Consider the following 12,158-nt stretch of genomic DNA (forward strand, 5'->3'; position numbering starts at 1 on the left):
CCATACATTACCAGGTTTTCATTCCAACCAGCCAAATTGGACAGATACCTGACAGAAAACTGTATAGTGGATGCCCAGCTTTACAAACTGCTGAAGCATTGGTCCTGCGTAACCAATTAATACTTTGCTAATAAATTAAATGCACCTAAGAATGGAGAGAGACACAAGTATTTGATAAATGAATTTACACTCTCTTTAGGTATCTAATGCTGGTTGCATTGTTTCAAAATTCCTTGTGTGGCCTTGAGCGAGCAAGATTTCCCCGGATGATCTCTTGCGAGTAGGTCTAGGACGCGGAGTTCTACATGTTATCCGGAAACTTAGCCCAAGTGCTTAAATGTCCAGATCTGTACGTATACTTTGGCTACGTGTGGCTTACTTTTTTAATTTTAATAATGTGAAGGAGAATTTTATAACAGCTTACTGATGTGCTTATATAATCAACTATGCTGGACACCTATATGTGAGAGTGCATGTTTATAAACCACAATTCAAATTTGTGATTGCACTTTACTAAAAAAGCTGCTGTACCTGGGTCCCTGTTTTCAAACAGAATGCTTTCTGGTCCAAAGACTAGACCCTCAAGCTCGATTTGATTCTTGGTCCCATGACCACAGCAATGAAAAGAACACTATTTATAGTGCAGAGCTCTTTACACTTCCTCATTAGACATGAACATCTTGTGATGTAGCAAAGACATCCCCCACAGTATTAGAGGTGACAATATGGTTTCCTCTATCATCCTGCACAAATAGAGCCAGATACTAGATGGTAACAGAATGGAACAGCAGCTTCAGAAGATTGTGTGTAGCCATAGACATTGATATAGTAAAGGGATGAGCTCAGCATTAAGATGGAAAATAAGAATGATAGATTGTGGTGCACATTATTACAGTAGACAAGCTAGCATTATCTATTATGACACATAAGGAAATCCACTGATGTATATAAAAGTCTGTTTTGTTGTCATAGATGTCATTGTTGACATCAGACAGCTGTTAATATGTCCAAATCTAAAAATGGGTTTATGTCTGCACTTCAGAATTCACTAGGACTGTTTATCTTAACTACTCAAATACAGGATATCATAGATGGAGGCGTAAGAGGATGTGATGTGGGATGTTTGCGCATTCTGCATCGAACAAATGACGTGGCGTAAGGAGTCTAAAGGGGTAGGAACAAATCAGTGTGTTTGTATGTGCTTCAGATCCGAGTGGCTGAGAGCAATGAAACAGAGATGGAAACAATGCTAGAGTATGCCTGCAGAATAAGGGTATGCCAGAAGTACCCAGGTTATCCGGCAGGGGAAACAAAGATGACTTGCTGTAAAGCCACTGAGGACGGAGTGATGGTTCCGCCACAATTCTATGAACATATTATTTGACATGTCTAAGGATGGATGGATGAGATGCTATTTTATACCATAAAGTCAGCTAACCATGTGAAATGTATTCTGAAGTGATGTGACAAAAAACTGTATATATTGTGACTGTAAATAAATCTATATCGTGATCAACAAAGATGACATGTCACCTATTATTTTCACCTTCTGTGCACCACTTCACCTCTACATCCTGTGACATAGAAGGCAATTCAATTCAGTGCAATGTTAAATAGCCTTGGGAAGGAGTTCCCGGAGTTATTCAATTGACAGTGCTGTTAAGCCTGACTAGAACCACTAAGTTGCTGTTACTGTGCCTTAAGCTGAGTGTTTAGTTGGAGAATGCAGGTTACCGTGACTAAAGTGCTAGGTGGGATGTTGTTAGCGCTCCGCTAAGCCGGAAAACAGCATTGCAGCCAACACTTAAGTCAAATTTCTGCTCGCACCTCAGGAGGGTGCTAGCAGGAGTCCTTGTCGGACTTAACAGCGCGGCCAATTGAATAGCTCTGGGAATTTCTTCCTGGGAATTTATGAATTGAATTGCCCCCTATGTGTGTTCAGACCTTCATGTGCTGGATTTCCCTGTTTGGATAAATCTTTTTTTCCCCCACTAGTTTGTTTTTATATTGATGTTTGTGGGTAGAAAAAGACACCGGAAGATCCAGATGTGGTAAAGGCAGCCACATACAGAGACTGGTGAAGAATTGGATTCATTCTTCACCAACAATTATGGCTCAAGATGCATTGAGTTCTGTAAGGGTAGTTTATAGGGCAGTTTTATGTAGAACAGTAGTATATGTGCTTGGTTTATGACATTGGTGGGGTTTCATAAAGTTTCAGCAACCAAATTGTGTACAATATAGTAATTTAAGTATATCCATAAGACAGTGTTTGAGTCTGAACAGTCTTATTAATAAATGTTCAGTTGCATTTACCATATTAATTAAAGCTAAATACAAAAGTGTTAATTAACTTTAAATACAAACATCAGTGGTCTTTCCCTTTAAAACAACCAAATGTGCATTCTTTTGTGCTGTAAACCAATTGCAAATATCAAAACAATGAGAATACCAGCCACACTAAAAATAGTAATAATAACGGTGGGAGGGATCAAAAAGGCAGTCAGCCAATCAGAAGCGACTGCCATGCATCAGTGCTTACTTCTCCTACATCTACTAGTGCACACTAAACTATACACTATCCTGAGGAAAACTGTTGATGTCAGTGTACTACCCCAGATCACATAACAGCCACTGTTACAAAACCGCCATAGTTAGCAGGCTGGGGTTGCGTTTTAGTGGTGGCACAGCCATTCCCGTACCTCCACTCAAATAGCTGTGCTGGGAGCCTCCTGCTGGAGCTCCTTATTGGCCCGGCCATTCTGCAAGCCTGGGAAGAAGTCTCTCCTGTTTGGTGCACGTTCCTCATGTGAACCCCGCCATTTTACACAGCAAGAGTGGCACAGCAACAGCTCACTGGCCTCCTCTCTATAGCTGACTACTGTGTCTAACCCAGCCCTTCCTCTCTTCGAGCAGGCTTCTGTATGCTGCCTGCCTGGGAAATGGGCTCATCTGTGGGGGTCTGAGTTACTTTGATATTGCACTATACAGTAGATGCACTTAATTTTGTACTTATGTAGCTTATGGCCAGCCTTGGGTCACATTCAGCAGGAATGTGTTAAAGTTCACTTCTGCTTGGCTGAATATTGTGCTGGTTTAATCCTGTTCAGCACTGTCTTCAGTGTCTGAAGTTAGATTAATTTGCTGCTTAGCAAGGTCCTTATGGCATGGCTGCTAGATTGTCTGTCTGCTAAATTCTAAACCTACTGGTCTTTACCCTGTCACAATATGGCTGACAAAGGCACGTAGAGCTCCCCCTGAAAAGTGGACTGGTACAAACAGTCTTGCTTGTGTGAATGGCTCTGATGATGTTACAGTATTCTATAATTGATAAGATTGTAATAATCTGATACTAGCTTTAAAACCTGCTGCAGGTTTCACATCAAAACAAGCTGCAGCCACCTCCAGCATGACTGACACAACATGCACACCTATCAGTGAGCTTATCACTGGTAATGCTGATAGCATGATACAAAACAAAGTGTCTGTCAGACAATGCATATCGCTCCAGGAAGGAGGGATAATGGCTGGAGTAGAACTACGGAAATTATATATATATAATATATACACACACACACACACGCCGAGAGATGTGCTAAGAAGTGATAGTCTTAAGGCAATATGGAAAATTATGCTGTACCCAATAATGGATGTAACTTCATAAGGAGATAGGGTAGATACAGGAAACTGAAAAATCCCAATTGTCTGACCAGGTATATCTAACATAGGGGAATGGAGAACTAGTGGAACAACTAACATAGAGGGGCATATTCAATTGAGCGTGAGGTTTAGCGAGGAAAAAACCTTGCGGCCAATTTCGGATTACTGCGGATATGTGTGCTCCCAATACCCGCGGTATGCAATTAAAAAAAAAAAAAGTCACAGGGTTTTCAGCACTGAACACCACATGCCGCGTAAAAAGAAAAAAAAATTACACTTACCTACCCCGGGGTCTCCGCTCCATCTTCTCACTAGGGATGGGGCTGCTGAGAGATACAGTGAACCCAGTGTCCATTATGGGGGAAGCATACATACACTTGGGGGGGAGCGACGACTACACACCAGCGGTCACAGACACTCATACAAACACTGCATACTCACTGCTGCTGCAGACCTGACTCTGTATGCAGAAGACAGTGCTGCAGAAGGTAAGTAATTAAGGACTAATTAAGCTAATTGGAAACTTCCAATTGCTTAATTAACGATTTTAGGAAAAATCAGACTTGCTCTGGAGGTACGAGAAAAAAAAATTCCCGGCGCTCATTATAGAAAAACCCATGCACCTAATTGAATAGCTAAAATTCTGCACCTGCAGGAAAAACCTTGCAGGTGCGGGATTTTTGCTATTCTCGCCAATTGAATATGCACCATAGTATCAGATGTAATAGTTGCTGTACCCCTGGTCAGGGTGAAACATTGATGTATGAGGAAATATTGATGTAGGAAGTCTCCTAGGGTGGGCGGCCAAACTGATGAGAAACTGCTTATCCTATAGGGACATATATCTGCTTAGTATAGGTGCTAAGGTCCTAAGATGTTAGGTGTGCACTGTCGTACAGTGAACTTGTTACCCTTCTAAAGGGAACTGTGTCAAGAGTGTCTGCCTAGAAATGGGTGGAGCAAGGCCCTTACCTGCGAGCGACCAGGAGCCCCCTGATTGTACATTGTACAGTTTTACTGACCCCTGTCCAACGTCGCAGATACCAGCACCCTCAGCAAGGTAGCGTATCATATTTTCCATAGTAGTTAGTGGAGACAGGTATGGTCACACTAAGAGACCACTCTCTGACTCACAGAATCACAACTGTGCACACACTAGAAAATCTATATGTACTCAACATGGGAGGAGAAAGGAACTGGGTCAGGGGAGAGATACTACTAACACCCGCATAACCTGAGAGTGCTCCATTAGGGGTGTACCTATACATAGAAATATACATATACACAACAAGGCGATCTACACTGACCAATCTATTTGTTGTGAGATCGAAAGGCCCATCATTAAAGTACAAACAAGAAAGCTTAGCGTGAGCATTGTTATACTAACACTTAGGCCCTGATTCAGAGCCGGACGCTCTGACAGAGCGCTCGCTCTGAATCAGGGCGTCTTTTCTTTTTTTTTTTTTTTTTATAGAGCAGCCTCCTGGCCCCTCGCATTACTGTGCATTGCAACCCACAGCTAATGCGAGCGGCCAGGATGATGGTCGCGATGGTCAAGACCATCACGACCATAGGGCTAGCGACGAGACCCTTGTGGTAGGGCAGTGTTGGCTAATCTTGACACTCCATCTGTTGTGGAACTATATATCCCAGCATGCCCTGCCACAGTTTTAGCATGCCCTAATAGCAAAACTGTAGCTGTGCATGCTGGGTTATGTAGTTCCATAACAGCTGGAGTGTCAAGGTTAGCCAACACTGTGGTAGGGTCTCATGGCCGCAAGGCCCTGAGAGCTTTCAGCTCAAACAGAGCCGAAAGCTCTCCCACTGACATCACTTGTGATGTCAGTGGGGCCGCCCCTAGACGGTAGGTGTTCTCATGGGAACAAAAAAAAAAGAGAGAATACCCAAATAGGTATACACAGGCACTGGAATGAGCTGTTAATCTAGCAGTTACTATGATATGGGATCGTCACTCCCTATACAATAGAAAACACCAACACAGATAGCAGCGCTATTAAATAAAGTTATATAAGCAGGTAATGAAATTCAATTCAGTGCCAAATAAAATAAACAATAATTTAATAGTTAAAATTGCATGGTATTCACCATATTAGCTGGGATATAAAAGCGTCATATACAATAATAACATACAATCTCACCCACAACTTTAGGTTAGAATGTCCTGATGGTAACGGACCGATTGGTAAGTTCTTATAAAGTCTGCCAAATGGAGAATACAGATATTTATAGCAGCATAGTCCTCCTGGTATCCGCTAGAGGGATGTCCCTTGATCAGATTACTGGATCCTCAGTAATGCGGTATCCATGGGCAACACGCTGGAATCTGATATAATGTACCTCCTTTATGGCTGATAACTTTAGCTACAAAGAGCTCAGTTGGGACAAATTAATGCGCTTATGTAGGCATCCGCTAGAGGAAAATCCCTTAAGGTGGTGGATCAGTAGAGTATGTCCTCAAATAGTGCGGTGTCCATCAACAAGCAACTGGCTTTAGATGATATATAGCTCCTCCGTGGCTCAATTTTTATGGTCCCAAGAACTCAGTAGTAGCAGTAAGATGAATCCAAATCAGGGTAGGTGGTGAGAATGGTGAGAATGGAAAAGGCAATGTGTCTTGCATACCTCTCATTACTCAAGAACAAGTCTCTTTCAACTTTAAACATAAAGGAGTTCACGTAAACAGGGGCCACACAGGACCCCATCGTACATCCCAATAGTTGCAGGTAAATCGTATCATCAAATAGGAAGTCATTTCTAGTTAAAACTAGATTCAAGAGTTCCAAAAAGAAAGATATATCTGGACCCTGGAATTGTCAGCAATTCCTTTGTTGCTTGAATACCCCTTTGATGAGGCATACTAGTATACAGGGATATGACGTCGATTGTGTCTAAGGTTAGTTGAGAGTCTGTAGTTTACAAAGGAAGGTAGTAGTATATTTTAAAAACGTTGATTCAGTCTGAATGACAGTTGTAAATAGTGATCCAGATATCTTGATGCCTCATAAAAGAGAGAGCCCCAGGCAGAAATAATAGGTCTACACGGGGGACTATTTAGGTCTTTATGGACTTTCGGTAAAGTGTAAAAGAGTGGTATACGAGGAGAGTCCACTGTTAAAGCTGTTGTCACTGTTTTTGAGATAAGTCCCTCATCTAATGCATTATTCAGGACTTATTGCCGTTCCAATCCATCGGAAATCGTCAAATTGTTGAAAATATCGTCTAGTGTGTACCCAGCTTAACAGTGTTATAGATTGTATAAAATGGTAATCACTGTACCACTCACTATCACAGTAGTTTCATTTATAAAGACAAGCTTGTGAAACTCTTCCCTGCCAGCTTTTCCCAGCCCTGTTTAGACAGGGGAAGGCACAGTAGCAGACTACATAGCAACAGCAATTAACCTCATTTCAGACACCGAAAGGATTAAGCGCGCACACAAAATTCATGCTAAAGACTGTTGTTATTCATCAGAAAAGCTCAGACCCCTACTGCGTGACAGGAGGCAGAAGTCAGTGCAGCATTGCAGCTGCTCATAGTGTCAGGCAGCCTATGTGTGCTCCAGGGGGAGGGCTAGATCTCTTCCTCCTGCAGGCTAACCGACAAAACTGGGAAACAATGGGAGCCCTCCCGAAACGGGAAAGGCTCCCAACGCAGCTCCTGAACGAGGGCAACCCTGTGGTGGGTGCCGACGTTAAGCCCTGCCACCCAGCCGCGGCTCAGCATTATTATAATGGCCTCTGCAAGCAGATGGCAGTAAAAGTGGGAAGACCTCTTCCCCCTGTATTAAAATGTGAATAGCCTCCGGTAGAGGAGAACAGTACAGTGCTGTCTAATTGAATATGAAAATGGCGCTGCTGCGCTAGCCGCTATCTAGTACTGGGAGCACCTGCGACTGTGCAATACCTATACCCCTTGCTAATCAAGGGTGGTGGTATACACTCTCCACTGCCCGGTCGACTGGTGCGCGGGGGCACCTAGGGTCCAGTGGCTAGGGAGTCGGACACTAGTCTCAATTAGCTGTGACTGGTCCCCTCTGGACGAAAATAAATTAAAACTGTAAATAAACTAAAAAAGTCTGGAGACCGCCTTACAAGCACCCGACACTAATCTAAAACTGAGGCCAGTGGGGTATAGAGGGGGAGTAGCCAACTTTTATTCTAAAGAATTTTTAAAGTGCCAGACTCCACTCATCACCCATCTACAGTATACCCCAATGTAACTCTAGTGTCCCCTAGTGGATGAAGGAGAAAAAAAGAAATACTGAAACAGTCACAGCCAGCTTACTGGCATCCTGGGAACCTTACAGAGCACAGATTCATTGGAGACTGTAATGCAGTCACATCCTCGGCTTCACTAACTACCAATGTTCCATTGGGCAGCAAGGTAATCATTTATAGGTCAAGAAACACTGTGGCCGACGCCTGCAAGACATTCAAAGCAACCTATACTTTATTGAACTCTCTCCCTCTCCCCGTCAGACTCTCCACAATCATTCAAAAGGGCTCTCAAGACCCACTATTTCATTAAAGCCTTCCAGCTCTCATCCTAACTTGCTGCTACATACTCCTTCCTCCGCGTCTACCCCATCTGTGTCACACCTGTTTGTCTGCCCTTCCCATGGGCGCCGAGAGAGGGGGGGGGAGCGGGTACAGTTTACCCGGGCCCGGGCTTGCTAGAGGGGCCCGGTGTCGCCCCCCTCCCCTTACAGCAGCTCAGCACACAGCTTGTGCTGGGCTGCTGTGTGAGACTGCTCACGGCTGCTGCAGCAGCCGGAGCAGTCCCCTATGGCTGTGGGGGAGAGCGATCACACTGATTGTGCCCACCCCCTGCTTAGCGCTGGGCTGGGGGGCTACAGCGCCCCCCTCCCCGGCGCGCTGCAAAAGTGATCTTTTTTTTTTCTTTCAAGGGGGCGTGGTCACGCCTCCCGTGATTAGGCCATGCCCCCTCCTTTGCCTGGGCCCGGCTCTCTATGGCCCTGGCCCTTCCCCTTATGAGCAGGGCCCTCTACCCTCTTGTGCTTCTCCCTACTTTACTTTCATCTACTTCTTACTCCCCACTAGGGCATCTAACGCTAAAGGCCCCCACACATCAGAACGATATCGTTCCAACCAGCTGGCTGGTTGGAATGATAATCGTCTAGTGTGTGGGAGCAAACGATAGTCAGCCGTTTGCTCCCACACGATGAAAAACGGCCAAAAACGGTCGTTCCAACTAGTTGGGGAAAATCAAACATGTTTGATTTTCCCCAACTATCGTTCTAGTGTAGGGGGATAGTTCCCCCCGACTGAGCGATAAGTAGGCGGACACTGCCGGGAGTGTCCGCCTACTGCTGTCACTCACCTCTGATGACTGCCCCTCGGAGATCCGCCGGTACCGCTGCCACCGCTGTCTCTCTGCTGGGGGGAGACATCCGGGAGCTGTGTGCTGCCATTAGCCGGCCCTGCAGAGGAAGCGCCACTTCAGCGCTCCTATACTCCCCCAGTAGATATACAAGCGGTACCACTAAACCTCAACCCCCCCCCGTGCAGGCGGCATCTCAGCGTCGATCGCCCCCCACCAGCAGCACCTCTCCTTCATGTGCTCGGAACACAGTGTCCCCCCCCCCCCCCCCCGTGCAGGCGGAACTCTGATCCTCCCCCCTTCTGGTACAAGCGGCACCTCTTCACTGATGTGTCTCTCCGGTGCAGACAGAGCTCCGATCCTCCCCCCCATATGGTACAAGCGGCACCTCTCCTCATATGATCCCCCCGCCTCCCACCTTCTAAAAACGGCGACTCTCCTCTGATCCCCACAAGCAGCACCTCTCCTTCTGTTCCCCCCTACCGCCCCAGTACAGGGGGCACTGCACCTCAGACCCCCCTATCAAGACAAGCTGCTCTGCACATGTTACTCTTCCCCCCCCCATTAAGTAAGGTTGGCACTGTGAACCCCCCTCCACCCAGTTCAGCTGGCAAATGAGTAGAACCCCCCCTGAAGCTGGCGCTGAGCACATTTCCCCCACCTCACTAAGTACAGCTGGCACTGTGCACCCCCCTCTGCCAGTACAGCAGGCTCAGGAGGGTCACAGAGCCAGAATCGGTATGAAATACCAGCTGACGCATGGCCGGCAGTTCGATTCTCGGCAGCGTCAGTCCGACAGATGCAGAGATCCCGACAGCGGCAGCACGACAGCGCTGGAAATCCCGATCGGCCCTAGGTAAGTACAAACTAACCTAATCCCCCTAACCCTCCTTAGGGGTGCCTCTTGTGCCTAACCCTAATCCCCCCTCTAAGTGCCTAAAACCCGGGGGGTGCCTAACCCTAACCTCCCCCCCCCGGGGTGCCTAACCCTAAGTCCCCCTTCCCCTAGCCTTACCCTCCCGGGGGGGGTGCCTAATACTAAGTCCCCCCCGGGTGCCCTAAACCTAACCCCCCCCCTGCGGCTTTCTGCTTGCGGTGCTCTGCATCACTTCGATCGGTATGCCTGTCTCCCGGCGTCAGAAAAATGACAGGCGTCTAGATTTAGATGCCTGTCATTTTACCCTCGCCGGGATAAAGCAATCGGGAAGCCAGCTGTCGGGCTTACGTCAGCCAGTTTCCCGATTGAATACCCACTGAGCTCAAGAGCTTACCACTACAGGACTGTCTTCCCAGTACCCACCAGCTCTATCTCCGGCGTGTGATTGGGGGGGGATCCTCCTGCTGCCCCGCTCCCTCTGGTGTCATGGCTGCAATATATATACTCATGAGGTGTAAGCATAAACCAGCTGGGTGCCCTCCACAGGTGATCTGTAAATTGTATCCATAAGGTGGCACTCCGTAATAAAAAAAAGACATGTCACCTTAGCTCATATTGCAACGTTTCAGCGCTTTAATGCGCTCTTTAATTTGACAAAAGCGCGCATTACAGCGCTGAAATGTTGCATTATGAGCTAAGGTGACTTATGTCTTTTTTTTACTACGGAGTGCCACCTTATGGATAATTATATATATATATACACAAACAATGGCGGCACTCAGCGTCTTAGATAAATGCAGAAAGGTGTCCTTTATTCCTGATGACGGGTTACAGGCCCGAAACGTAGGAGGAACAAAGGACACCTTCTTGCATTTATCTAAGACGCTGAGTGCTGCCATTGTTTGTTTTAAGTGTTTGGAGACAGTGAGTGAGAGAGTGTGAGTGAGAGTGTGTGTGTGTGTGTGTGTGTGTGTGTGTGGCCCATTTATCAATGATCGCATTTGCAATGCGATCTAAGCGCCATGTTAACACTCATGATCATACCACCCGGATGTATGAATTTGCACTCACAGAAACCACAATCACTTCACACCTGAGCCAGGGATCCTGCGCATGCGCAGCCTATGGAATCCTCTCCCATACAGATTTGTGATGTGTAGTATATATATATATATATATATATATATATATATATATTAGTATATTTCCAGTACATTCAGTGTGTGTATGTATATATACATACACACACACACATATATATATATATACACACACATATACATATACACAGATATATATGTATTCAATATATTTATTTAAATCATGCAGAAGTAGGCAGGCACTCTCCGCCTACTTCTGTGACATCACCAGTTGAACAGAAGTTGGCTGGTCTGTTGAAAAAGTTGTCAAAGAAAAAAAGAAAGAACTCTGTTTGGTGAGCACTCTTTTTTTAGGATGAATAGTCAAATAATTAAATCTTAACTTTTAATAAATATCTTAAAATAAGAAGAATAATTCATATATAAACAGACACAACATTGAGTAGAGATCCACAAATACTATAATGTACAAAATAAGACAAAAATTAATAAATAAATTAGCACATATAGCAATAAACAGGAAAGTGTCACTATGATGACATCAATGTTTATTAATCCATCTAATTTGGGGCGAAATATTAAGAACCTTAAGTGTATAATTGTCTGGCATCAAAATTGATAAGACATGCGGTATAAATACTTAAAGTGTCCTTGAAATCATATATTCAAACATATCAAGTGTTGAATCGGAACCCCCATTTTTTAAAACTCCAAAAAGAATCTAATCAATTCAACACAATAGTAACATATAGAAAATATCCGAGTTTATCCCTCTAACATATCATTTCGTGAGGGCATAAAGAACATGAAGTATCAGAAAAGTCTGGGTATAGTGCTACTATTCCTCATTCTGCTGCTCCCCACCTATGCAAATTGCTATTTGTGAGGAGTGAGAGATTACCGGATAATAGTTTACCCTTGGAAACAACAGAATAACAGGGACGTTACTCAGGTTTCATTTCTGCTTTTGGGTGTCATACTAATGCATTGGACACTCAATGAGAGAACTATTGACTAGAGATTGTCCTCAGTTAATAGAGATAAAGAAAAGTAACACACTAAGAATAAATGGCATATGATTAGAACGTATGAAGGTTTGATAAGTGTGTTTATAAACTCCTGTTGTCACGTTCAAAAATTACATTATTCATACATTTAAG

This window comes from Taudactylus pleione, unplaced genomic scaffold (genome assembly GCF_031769625.1).
Source record: "Taudactylus pleione unplaced genomic scaffold, aTauple2 ptg000183l, whole genome shotgun sequence".
In the NCBI taxonomy this organism is placed as follows: domain Eukaryota; kingdom Metazoa; phylum Chordata; class Amphibia; order Anura; family Myobatrachidae; genus Taudactylus; species Taudactylus pleione.